Source organism: Gracilinanus agilis, chromosome 2 (genome assembly GCF_016433145.1).
Source record: "Gracilinanus agilis isolate LMUSP501 chromosome 2, AgileGrace, whole genome shotgun sequence".
NCBI classification, from domain to species: domain Eukaryota; kingdom Metazoa; phylum Chordata; class Mammalia; order Didelphimorphia; family Didelphidae; genus Gracilinanus; species Gracilinanus agilis.
The window spans coordinates 407818439-407830995 of record NC_058131.1 but is presented as its reverse complement, the minus strand read 5'-3'; positions in this window follow the sequence as shown (position 1 = coordinate 407830995).

Here is a 12557-nt window from a genome sequence, read left to right as displayed (position 1 = left end):
CTCTCAATCTCCTGAGCCACCCAGGTGTCCCCTCTTAAATAATTTTTTATTTGTTTGTTTTCAGGTTCAAATGATGCAGAGTAAATCCAAGGAACCAGCGTTAATAATGTGTACAATTGCCTATTGTGCCGAAGCATTATTTTATGTATGTTTCTTTGTTAGAAGGTTAGCATACTGTGGATTTAAATTTAACATCGTCATTTGGTGTATGTTCTTTCCAAGGTAATCTAATTCATACTTATAATATGATGTGAGACAATTTAAAGGTAAGGTATATTTTTTGTCTTTAAAAAGCAATAGGATTTTAAATTCCCGGAACCCTGAAAATATATTCTACATTATACTTTTAAAATGTTAATGGCATTATTTTGTTGGTGTTCGTGCTCCTCCCATCCAAGCCAATCCAAACCCATAGCCAGCACCAGTGATGGACCTCTCTGAAGTTAGACTACTTCTCAGAAAATAGAAACACAGTTGTCTATCACTTGATGATACTCTAATATGCCTAAATCCCACATTTACTTGGGGGTAAAAATACAAACTTCTTCCAAAAGTAGCCTAGCATTAGGAAATGGGGAATAACTTTTCCCCAATTTTTTCTTTTTGGGGCATACAATAGTCAGAAAGAAAACCTTTCTTCCCCCCACAATATTTATCTAGAATAAAGGGGGGGAAATGATGTTAAAGTTGAAGAGTAGCACTCCTTTACAAAAATCTTTTTGATAGTTTGAACTTTTTTTCAGATGCCAAAAGAAGAAACTCTTGCAGAAAATTGAGTGGTGGTTTGAGAATAGAATTTTAGAAGCAGAATAAATGATGTTCCTGAACCAAACCAAGAAATTTAGATTAAAATAGGCTGAGCTACAAAGAATTTAAGCCACTAAAGTTCAGTTAAAATCTTGGACTTATTTGCCAGTTTGTGTTATATGATATAGTCTGAAGATTGGGTAAATAAGAAAAATGGTTGTAATGTTTGTCTTCAAAACACTAAGCTTTTGTTTTTTTCAGTATTAAAATTTCTTCCAAGATATTCTGTATGACACATTATTAATGAATTCTACTCCTAAAATAAAATTTTCTTGCAACTACCATATACGCATTCAGTTTTATTGAGTACATTTAAAATATATTAACTATATCAAAGTTTGTGATTTCCTTGTGGATAGTAAACAGGTCATATACAAATGTCCAAAGTCCTCCCCTGTGTAAAGTTAATTCATATTTGGTTCATAGTTCAGAAATTCAAGATTCTTTTTATATCTCTGCCCATTCAAAAAGCAAATTCACAATTCCATTAGAAAATTATTGACTTAAAAGTCACAATTGACTAGCCTAATGCTTGTTAATTGGAATGTGCACCTGCTTGGGTTACATGGCTAAAGTTGACACCATGCAGAATACTTTGACCACTCTTACTAAAATAGCATGTGTGGCCCACTGTTCCCCAAATAGAGATGATATGATAGAATTTGAAACATTTTTATCTAGTAATTTTAGAGGATAAAAACAGTCCTGAAGTATATTTGCCTAGATTATTTTTAGTGGTTTCAACTTGAAATATTTTAAATGAATGTGTAAGAAAGTGGAAGAGTGCCCAGCCCACTGAGTTAGGTGTTCTTAAGCTTCCTTCAGGGACCTCTTTGGCAATCTGGAAAAGTCTGGATAGCTCCTTTAGCCAAGTATTATTTTTAAATGCAAAATACATAACATTACAAAGGAAACATTCTATTTAAATGCAGTTTAAAAAAAATTTTTTTTAAATGTGGAACTCAAGACCCATCCTTTAAGGCTTTAGCATTTGTGCTTCTAATATAAAATTAGAAACCATTTGAATGTTAATTACCTCTTTCTGCCAAGAAAATTATGTTATAACTGTTATCTGTACTACAGATCTATGTGAAAGAGAACAAGTATTTCCTACAACTTGGACTGCCCTTTATAGTTACATGGCTTTAGCTTTCAGGGAGGATTCATTATGACACTATCTATATAATTTAGATCTACTTCTCCATTCCTGCCACCAGAAATATGACCATTTAAAGTCATGTGAAATATATAATTAGAGTTTAGTGATTTTAGTCTTTATCATTGGCCTAGAAATTAAGAGGATCAGGATCTCAGTGTAAAAACAATGTTTCTTAAACTAGAATTCACAGACCCTAAGCAGCCCAAAGAGATTTTTAAGGGGTTTTGTTATTTGTATGGTGCAAAAGTTACATATTTATTTTCACTAACCTCTTAACATTTCCTTCAATTTTGAAAAGAATGTAGACAACAAAATAGGATTCTAAGAAGGGACCCATAACCTTCACCAAACTGCTATAAGGGTCCATGGCATACCAAAAAATTAAGAGCCCTAGGCTTAAGAGGAATCTCTCAAAAATTAGGAACTTGGACTGTTAGGAGCACTGGCCTGAGAGTCAAGAGACCTGGGTTATTATCTTATCTCTGCTACTATGTAGCTGTGTAAAGAAACATGAGTAAATTCATTTATAATTTGAGCCTCAGTTCCTGCATTCCTAAAATGAAGGATTTTGTTTAAATGATCTTTAAAATTTCAGCTCTAAAGTTGACTATAAAAGGAATCTGAAATTGTTCCTTATCTTTCCCATCTCACTAGTTTTTTTTCTTTTTAAAATTTAAATGCAGATTATATCAAATTAAAAAGGGTTTGTACAAACAAAACCAATGCAACCAAAATTAGAAGGAAAGCAACATACTGGGAGAACATTTTTATAACAAAACTCTGACAGAAGTTTAATTTCCCAAATATATAAGGAACTAAGTCAAATTTACAAAAAATCAAGCCATTGCCCAATCAACAAATGGTCTAGAGACTTGAATAGGTAGTTTTCCTATAGTGAAATCAGAACTATCAATAACCACGTGAAAAAGTATTCTAAATCTCTCCTGGTTAGAGAAATGCAAATTAAAACAACTCTGAGATACCACCTCACACCTCGCAGATTGGCCAATATGACAGCAATAGAAAGTGATAAATGTTGGAGGGGAATTGCTGGTGGAATTGTGAATTGGTCCAACCATTCTGGAGGGCAATCTGGAATTATGCCCAAAGGGCTTTAAATGAATGCCTGCCCTTTGACCCAGCCATACCACTGCTGGGTTTGTACCCCAAAGAGATAATAAGGAGAAAGACTTGTACAAAAATATTTATAGCTGTGCTCTTTGTGGTGGCAAGAAAATGAGGGGGTGTCTCAATTGGGGAATGGATGAATAGTGGTTTATATTGGTAATGGAATATTATTGTGCTGAAAGGAATAAAGAACTGGAGGAATTTCATGTGAACTGGAATGACCTCCAGGAACTGATGCAGAGTGAAAGGAGCAGAACCAGGAGAACACTGTACACAGAGACGGATACCCTGTGGTACAATTGAACATAACGGACTTCTCTACTAGCAGCAATGCAATGATCCAGAGCAAGGCTGAGGGACTTCTGAGAAAGAAAACTAGCCACATTCAGAGGAAGAACTGTGGGAGGAGAAACACAGAAGAAAAACAACTGCTTGAACACATGGGCTGAGGGGGATATTATTGGGGATGTAGACACTAAATGATAACTAGTCCAACTATCAATAATATGGAATTGAGTCTTGATAAATGAAAAACCCAATGGCATTGTGCATCTGCTACAGGGGATGGGGGGTGTGAGGGAGAGGGAAAGAACATGAAACTTGTAACTATGGGAAAATATTCCAAATAAAAATAAAAATATATTTAAAAAAATAAACCCTTCCCTTCCATCTTGGAATCAATACTGTGTTTTGGTTCCAAGGCAGAAGGACTAGGCAGTGAGGGTTAAGTGATTTGCTCAGGGTCACACAGGAAATATCTAAGGTCATATTTGAACCTAGGACCTCCCCTCTCTAAGACTGGCTCTCAATCTACTAAGCCACCTAGCTTTATAAACATCATTTTAACTTCCCTGTCTTAAACTTCCTGCTCTCCTTTTTTAATATAATATATGATATACTATTTTAATAGAATATAATCAATTACCTTTTCTAATACATGTAAAAATAGTTTTTAATGTTCTTTTTTTTAATTTTGAGTTCCAAATTCTCTCCCTCCTCTCTCCCCAAAGCAGTTTTATAGAGGTTATACAGGTACAATCATGAAAAACCATATTTCCATATTGTTCATGTTGTTATCCAAATGTTTTAAGAGTTGTAACACAGAGTTGGGATTTCTCTTGTTTTGCTTTTCCTGTAGGATAGAAAGAGAGCCTCTGGAAGAAAGTTACAGAAAGGCAGATTTCAGGTCAATAAGAAAATTAAATGTTTATAAAACTAGAGGAGTGTTAAAATGGAGCCCAGCTGACCGTTTATTGAGCATTAGTTTACGGAGGGGATTTGTGGTCAGGCATGCATTGGACTCCATGGCAACCTCCCTTGGTTCCCTCCAACTCTGAGGTTTTCAGAGTCTGTGACATGGCAAGATCTTGGTCAATCTTGAGGTCCTTTGAAGGAAAAGACTTGTTCTGCTCATTAAGTGGTCTGTTTCCTAATTCCTTAGAGACATGGACTCTCTTCTATCTGTCCAGATGTTCACTTGAACTCGATCACTTCTCTCATCATTTGGTTCCTTTTAGGATGGAAGAGTGTAGAAAGTGTTCCAAAGCTGGTGTCTGAATACATGTCCAAGAAGATCAAAGTGGATGAATTTGTGACTCACAACATGCCTTTTGATCAAATTAATGAAGCCTTTGAGTTGATGCACACAGGAAAGAGGTAAGCTTTCCCCTCATCTGGGCCACAAAGTGATCAAGATGCAGATTACGTATTTTCTAATTTCTAGAAACCAAGGAAAATCAGAGCTTATTGTTCTTTATTGCCAACATTGTTAAAGAAATAAGGTGGGTAGTAAGGAGATAATATGTATAATGATGGTGATGATGTGTATCAGTCTATGATGTCCTCAGCTGCAGTCAGTTGGAGGAACACCTACTCCTCTCACCCTGGCTGCTGCTATAAATTATCCCTTCTCCCTGACAGGTTTGGTTGATAACCTGTCAGCAATTCCTTTAACAGCTGCCCAAGTAAGGACCCTTGAGAAGTTAGATGATTGGTTAACCCCTCCAGGCCCAACCTGGGGTTGGATAGATTGGTGATGGGCTATTGATCAGCCTTGGATAATGTTCAGGATCTGACTGTTTGTTTGAATCCCTTCCCAAGGGCCTTGATAGAAAGACCACTCAGAAAGGTACTTGTTATTGAACACTCTTATCTATAGGTAGGGAAAGGATAACCAGGTCAAGGATTGGGGATTGGAAACCCTATTGTTCCATTATCTATTAAACTGATTAATAATCAGGACTGGAGGCTACAGCTGGTGGAAGCTTGAGATCTTGGCCACAGCCAAGCCAGAGAATTGGGNTATATATATATGCTTGATCACATAGTGCAATAGGGATGTGATTAGGATTTTGGTCACTACTGCATATATGAATAACATAGAAATATGTCTTGAACAATGATACACATATAACCCAATGGAACTACTTATCGGCCTTGGGAGGAGGGAGGAGAAAGCAGGGGTGGCATGGAAAAATATTCTAAATAAAATTTAAATGCAGTTCTTAGAAGGGAATAATGCATTTTGAGAGATCATGAACTTGAATCTCCTGCTTCTAAATCCATTGCTTTTCTCACTTTACCAGTTTGTCTCCAGTTGGATTGTGAGCTGCATAGAGTAGAAACCAACATAATGATGAAAAAATTAGGACTGCAGAACAGTGTGGAACATTACAAATGTTAAATTACATGGGACTAGCTCTTAAGTAATCCAGGAAAAGACTAGAGATCAGTATGAGGATGGAGTGAGAGAGACTTGTTTACAATGAATTATTTGGATAGTGAATTGAAGACTTTCTTAGCAGAGACAATGACATGAGGAAAGTGGAAGGTTAGTGTGAAAATAGCCATCTCTTTCTCAAATTATCATGTACTGATTTATCTGGTATTCCTCATAGAAATATAAGCTTAAGGGAAAGGCCTTTTTAAAAAATCATTCTTGGCTATTAACTATTCCATGCAGAAAGTAGGTACTTCTGTTTCCTGAATTAATTTTAATTGAATATGAGACAAAGAAAGCTGGCTGATTCACTTTTGAACTGAGACCTGCAGAATAAAACTGTAATATACAAAGAAGTCGCAGCAACAGTCCTAGGTTCTAGTAACATTTTTTCAATTTATACTTCATCCAGCATAACCGTACTGTACCTATCAAGTAACTTGACCTGATTCTAGCTCACTACTGATATATGTAATTTCAGGGACCCTGGGAATCAGTATGAATGAATGTAAAATGGTTTCAGGTTGAGGGGATAATGTCTATTACAAGTAGGTCATTGATTTGTACCTTAATAGAAACATTTTTGTTGCCAGTAGTTATTAGCATAGAGAGTACATACTGTACTCTGATTTAATTGGATTATTTCTCTAATGCTGAATGAAGCTTCCAGAATTAACTTCTTAATGTACTTAGGGCTACCTGCTATTCTTTCTCTGCAAACCCAATAGCATCAAATACCATGTTTAGGATTAAAGCTTTTTGAAATTTGTGAAAACCCAATATAATTGTCAGGACATGATCGTATATCTGTTTTTTTTTTTTTTTCCTTTTTCTGCCTTCTGTTTATGGTCACACAAAAGAAATATTCTCAGGTTTTCTGAAAATAGGTTATCATATGAAAGCCCCATTATCTTTGTTTGGAAAGCTTTGCTTTCAAATAAGACCACTGACATTGGTTTATTCAGGTGGCCTTTGCTATTTGGCCAACTGTAACTACACCCAAAATGATGGGCCTCCCCCTAAGCAAGGAACATTTTCAGGCCTATTTGTTGTAAATGCCCTGCATAAATTTCACTGCCAAAATGTGCTGTGCCAATAATGTTGCCCTGTTTACATGTCAGGGTTGGGTGGAGTGTTTTCCTTCCAAACACTTGGCACTTTGCTTATCATGCACACACAACTTCTAAAATTATCACACATTCAGAACAGCTATGTCTGTTGTAGGCAAAAAAAAGAAAATCTGTTAGAAAAAATGTAGAAACATTTTTTTTCTTGTAATGAAGACTTCCCTAACATTTCCCACTTATTAGTAAAGAAGAGATTTTGATTAACTTGGTTTCTGTTATTGGCATAAGTTTTGGTTTAAAGTGTAGTGGTTTTTGTACTTCATGAGTGTAAAAGCTGAGCATTCAAGAACTCGTTTAAAGTCATTGTTTATTAGAAACACAATTAATTGGGGGCAGCTGGGTAGCTCAGTGAACTGAGAGTGAAGCCTAGAGACAGGAGGTCCTAGGTTCAGATGTGGCTTCAGACTCTTCCTAGCTATGTGACCCACATTGCCCAGCCCTTACCACTCTTTTGCCTTAGAACCAATACACAGTATTGATTCTAAGGTGAAACATAAGGGTTTAAAAAAAAAAAAAAAGAAAAGAAACAAATCTCTAGTGAGAGTTGCAGTTTTATTCATTGCTTATCAGCTTTGTCATTAAGTTGTGTGGTGGTAGTTAACGAACTAGGATTTGTGTGACTTACTTTCTTGATAATACAGTTCAGAGGATAAGTAACCACACTCTTTCCTGGAATGTACTCATATGGCCTCTGAGTCAGTGCCCTAGCTAGATCTGTACACTTCCTGTTTCCGGTCCCTAAATCAATTATTCCATTGCATGCTCAGATAATAAAATAGGATAACTAAATATATTTCTTTTTTTTTTTTTTTTTAATTTTAAACCCTTAACTTCTGTGTATTGACTTATAGGTGGAAGATTGGTAAGGGTAGGCAATGGGGGTCAAGTGACTTGCCCAGGGTCACACAGCTGGGAAGTGTCTGAGGCCGGATTTGAACCTAGGACCTCCCGTCTCTTGGCCTGACTCTCACTCCACTGAGCTACCCAGCTGCCCCCTTAACTAAATATATTTCTGTCATGCCTATGCGCACAAATACACATAAAGCAATTCTACCTACCTAGAATGTAAACTATGATTGTCTTATAGCTAACTTTTGAAATAGCACTTTCAGAATTACAAAGTGCTTTGCATATATTGTCTCATTTGATCCTCAACAATCTGGATAATAGGTCTACAAGTATTCTCCCTACTTTATAGACAAATAAACTAAGATTTGGAGACCTGAAAGCCCATGGTCACATGACTTGTTTTAGAGATGGGACTTGGACCAAAGTTTCTGGTGATCCTAAATACAGAGACTTTTTAACCTATACCAGACTGCCTCTTATTACTAAATTCACTCTGGGTACTTTGGGTGAACAGTTTAACATTTCATCAATGACCTTGAGTTAAAAGATGCTAATCACATTATTAGGATCACAGGATCCTATATCTAGAGCTGGAAGGGATTTCAAGAGCTCTCTAATCCAACCACACTCATTTTATAGATGAGGAAACTAAGGCTGGGGTGGGGCATGGGGCCTATAATGTCACTGACATAGGTGGGATTTGAACCCAAATCTGCCTCCAGAGCCAGTGCTGTTCTTTTGCACCACATTACTACTCAACATAGATTAAACTTAAATTTACCTAAAATATAGAATGCCTAGACTTTACCTTTGACTGTGAACACTTTCCAATAATTGAAGTTCTCATCAATTGCTCCCTTGGTTGAACTCCTAGAGCACTCATATATTGAACTATTTAATCTATATCATTTTCCAATACTTTATATGACCATACTATAAATTTCTTATAGAAACCATTTCATGTAGTGATTCGTGCTTGTTGACTTATATCTCTTTTATATCAAGCCACATTAGATATTCAGTCAACACCTATTCAATGACCGCATAAATTTGCACATATGTTAAACTGCCTACTATTTAAACATATTGGTTACTTATTGACCAGAGATATTCTAGGCTTTTTGGCAAGAGCTCCCCCATGCGCTCTGCTGGGACCCCTTCTTCCTCTTCACTGTCTTTTTTTGGTGACTTCATCTTAAGTTCCTATGTTTAAATATCTCTATGCAGATAATTTCTGTCTATCTGTTCACACATACATATGTTGTGTGTATTTATAAGCAGAAAGTACCCCCAATGGATCCATGATATCATGAATGTGAGTGCTGTCTCCATCCATACAGAATGCAGTTTCTTCTTCTTTTTTTAAACCCTTCCCTTCTGCCTTGGAATCAATCCTGTGTACTAGTTCCAAGGCAGAAGAGCAGTTAAGGGCCAGGCAATGGGGGTTAAGTGACCTACCCAGGGCCACACAGGTGGAAGTGTCTGAGGCCAGATTTGAACCTAGGACCTTCTGTCTCTAGGCCTGACTCTCAATCCACTGAGCCACCCAGCTGCCCCCCATCAGTAATCTTTTCAAAGATGACAGTAACTTTGTTACTGGACATATTCTTTGACAAATGCATTGTTTTCTAGTTTTTACACATTCTTACTTGTGTATTTGGTGCTCTTCTTCATGACCATATCTTGGAACATATTCATCATAGGGAGTTCATCCATCTCATTCTGAGCCTTTCTCTTTTTTCTCTTAACATGTGGAGGATACCAGTGAGTACTGAAATGGATACAGTGAGGACTGAAATGAAGAAAGCAATGTTGACTAATCAGATTTTAAAAATAAAATCATACAATTTTTTGAACTGGAAGGGACATTAAAATTCAAGAGACTTCCTGTTTTATAGTTGAGAAACAAGGTTCAAGAGAATGAGTATCTAGGCCAATATCATATAATCATATCTAAAATCAACTTCCTCACCTCCAGGCTAGTGTGTTTTCTACTATATCCCACATTATATTTTTATTTTGTAAAAATATTTAACTCATTTCAGTGATAATCCTAGTTTTTTTCAGGTTTTCATGTTAAGAGTAAACACCTACCCTAGTAACTTGCCACTAATCATCAGTGAGCTTCTAATAAATATAAAGTCAAGAATATTAGACAAGGATCTTGACATTTTTCCTAAAATTTGCATCTAATGCTTATTTTAAGTGATAGAAATATAACTAATTTTTTTCATGGTTGTATAATAATTCAAACTGGACAGCAGGATCATAGAATTCAGTTAAGTAGAGAAACTAGGTAGTGGATAGAGCGACAGACTTGAGGATGGGAAATTCTGAGTTCAAATCTGGACTCAGAGACTCTAGCTATGTGACCCTGGGCAAGTCATTTAACCCTGATTGCCTAGCCCTTACCTCTTTTCTCTCTTAGAACTGATACTAAGACAGAAAGTAAGAGTTGGAAAAAAATCATTTTAGCCATTAAGAATACCATTTTTTGAAGTAAGTCTTCTCCATTGCCATAAAGTCAACTATTGTCCTATGCCTAAAAATTACCTTTCAAGTTGTGATGATTTTAATTTCCTTTCTACAAAGCCATTCTCTTCCCTTGTCACCTAACATCTCCTCCCTCACACTCCAAAGACAAGAAAAATAAAAACAAACAATGAAAGCACAAGACAGAGCTTGGCACTGGTGACCAAGTGACAAAAAAAGCCTCTGACAAATCTGGATCTCTATAATCCTGCTTAAAGATCACTAAATTGGTCCCTACAGATCTCTGCCCACATTTATATAAACCCTTTTCCTTGTATTGGTCCACCAACTGTTGTATTATAGATTGTATTTCCAGAAGCTGACTTGGACTTTATTGTTTGTGTTTGGATGTATTTGCTGCCACAGCTCAATTAGATCTATTGTCTACTTATTTGCTTCATATTCTGCCCAACAATAGCAGCTTTATATACATGTGCAGAGTAGAGAATTATCTCCTTTGTATGATTTGAAGGAAGGATATATATTTCTCCTATGACTGTCTAATTTCGTCATTAGAGATCATAACTTTGTTTGGGTTTTGGGTGGTTTTTTTTTGTTTTTAATTTTAATTTTGAATATTTTCCCAGAGTTAGAGTTCATAACTTTGGGTTAAGGCAAATGTCCTCTTTAAAAATAAAAATCTTCCTGAGAGAATTAAAACAATATTATCACCTTAGTATGAATTACTGGGCTGTTTTTTCCCCAAAACATCATTTCCTCTTCTATGATTAACTTGAAACTGAGCACAACAAGCCTGAAAGTTTTAATTGGAAAGAGGGAGAATGATTAAATCTTAGATTATTGCTTTTCAAGGATGTAGGAAAGAAGAAATGGTTTGGGGAAATCACAAAATGCCTTGTAACTACTGAGCTGCCCTGGAGGTGGAAGTAGGGGCAATGAGATGAAAGAGGAGATCAGTCACATTTTCTCATATGAGGAAGCAGAAGCCCAGAGGTAAAGAGAATTACCTATGATAATACTTTAAATTGGTAGAAGAACTAGAATGAGAAATTCAGATCTTGTTTCATAGCTCATGCTTTTTTAAAAAATTGTTACCCTGTACCTAACAAATACTAATAAAGCTAAACATTTTCATATACAAAGGACAAAAAGAGGAAATTGGTTATTTCAAAAAGATATGGAAAGCCTTATATGATATGATACAAATAAAGTAAGCAGAACCAGAATAATTCATAGTATAAAATCAGTATAAAGATGAACAATTTAGAAAACTCAAATTGATGATGAATGGCATGATCAGAGCCAAAAGAATAATTTAGACAATAATAATTAAACTGAAAACAAAGGACTTTAAGTTCTGTAAGAACTATGATCAATACAATGACCATAATTCCAGAGAACCAAGGATGGAATATGCCATCTATTACCAAGAGGTGAAAAATATTGGGTGCAGAATTGAGAAATATATGTTTTCACATACAGAAATTGAAGAAATTAATTTTATTTGACTAGACATATTAGTTAAATGGTACATTTGCTTTTTTTTTTTCACTTACCCCACATGAAGTTTGGGGTGAAAGGTAAAAAAAACAGATTTATGTTAACTTTAAAGAATGGAGAGATGAAAAGAATACTACAGATTTGAAATGTTGCATATACTTTCATCTTGTCGGATATATTATTAGTATTACTTAACTGTTTTATTTGTTACAAGAGACCTTTCATGAAGTGGGAGTAATGTGTAAATGCAATGAAAAAACAAAGCAATACAATTTTAAGTTTAAAAAAGATAAAAAGGATTATATATGAAATGCGTAATAGAAATCTTCCACTTCATATACATGTAAGATTAAAATTAATATTCAGTAACTCCAAGTATTATATTTTATAAGATTTATTAATAATCACTTGAAATAGAAGAAATAAAAGGACAGAAGTAAAAGCCTGAGTAAAAGTCAGCTTTCCCAGCTGTGATCAGAGTAAAAGAGAGTGAGAGGCAGAGCTACATCAAAATATATCCTCCCTATGTTAGCACATAATGTGAGAAGGAACATGGAAAGCTGGGAAAGAGAGTTTCTGAGGAGCAAATTCTAATTATACATACAGAAGGGCAAAGGCTAGGCAAAAAGGGTTAAGTGACTTGCTCAGGGACATGCAACTATGAAGGGTCTTGAGGCCAAATTTGAACCCAGGTCCTCCTCACTCCAGGCCTGTCATTCTATCTACTATACTACCTAGCTGCCCCTTCCTTCTCATTTTAACTGCATTGGTTTTT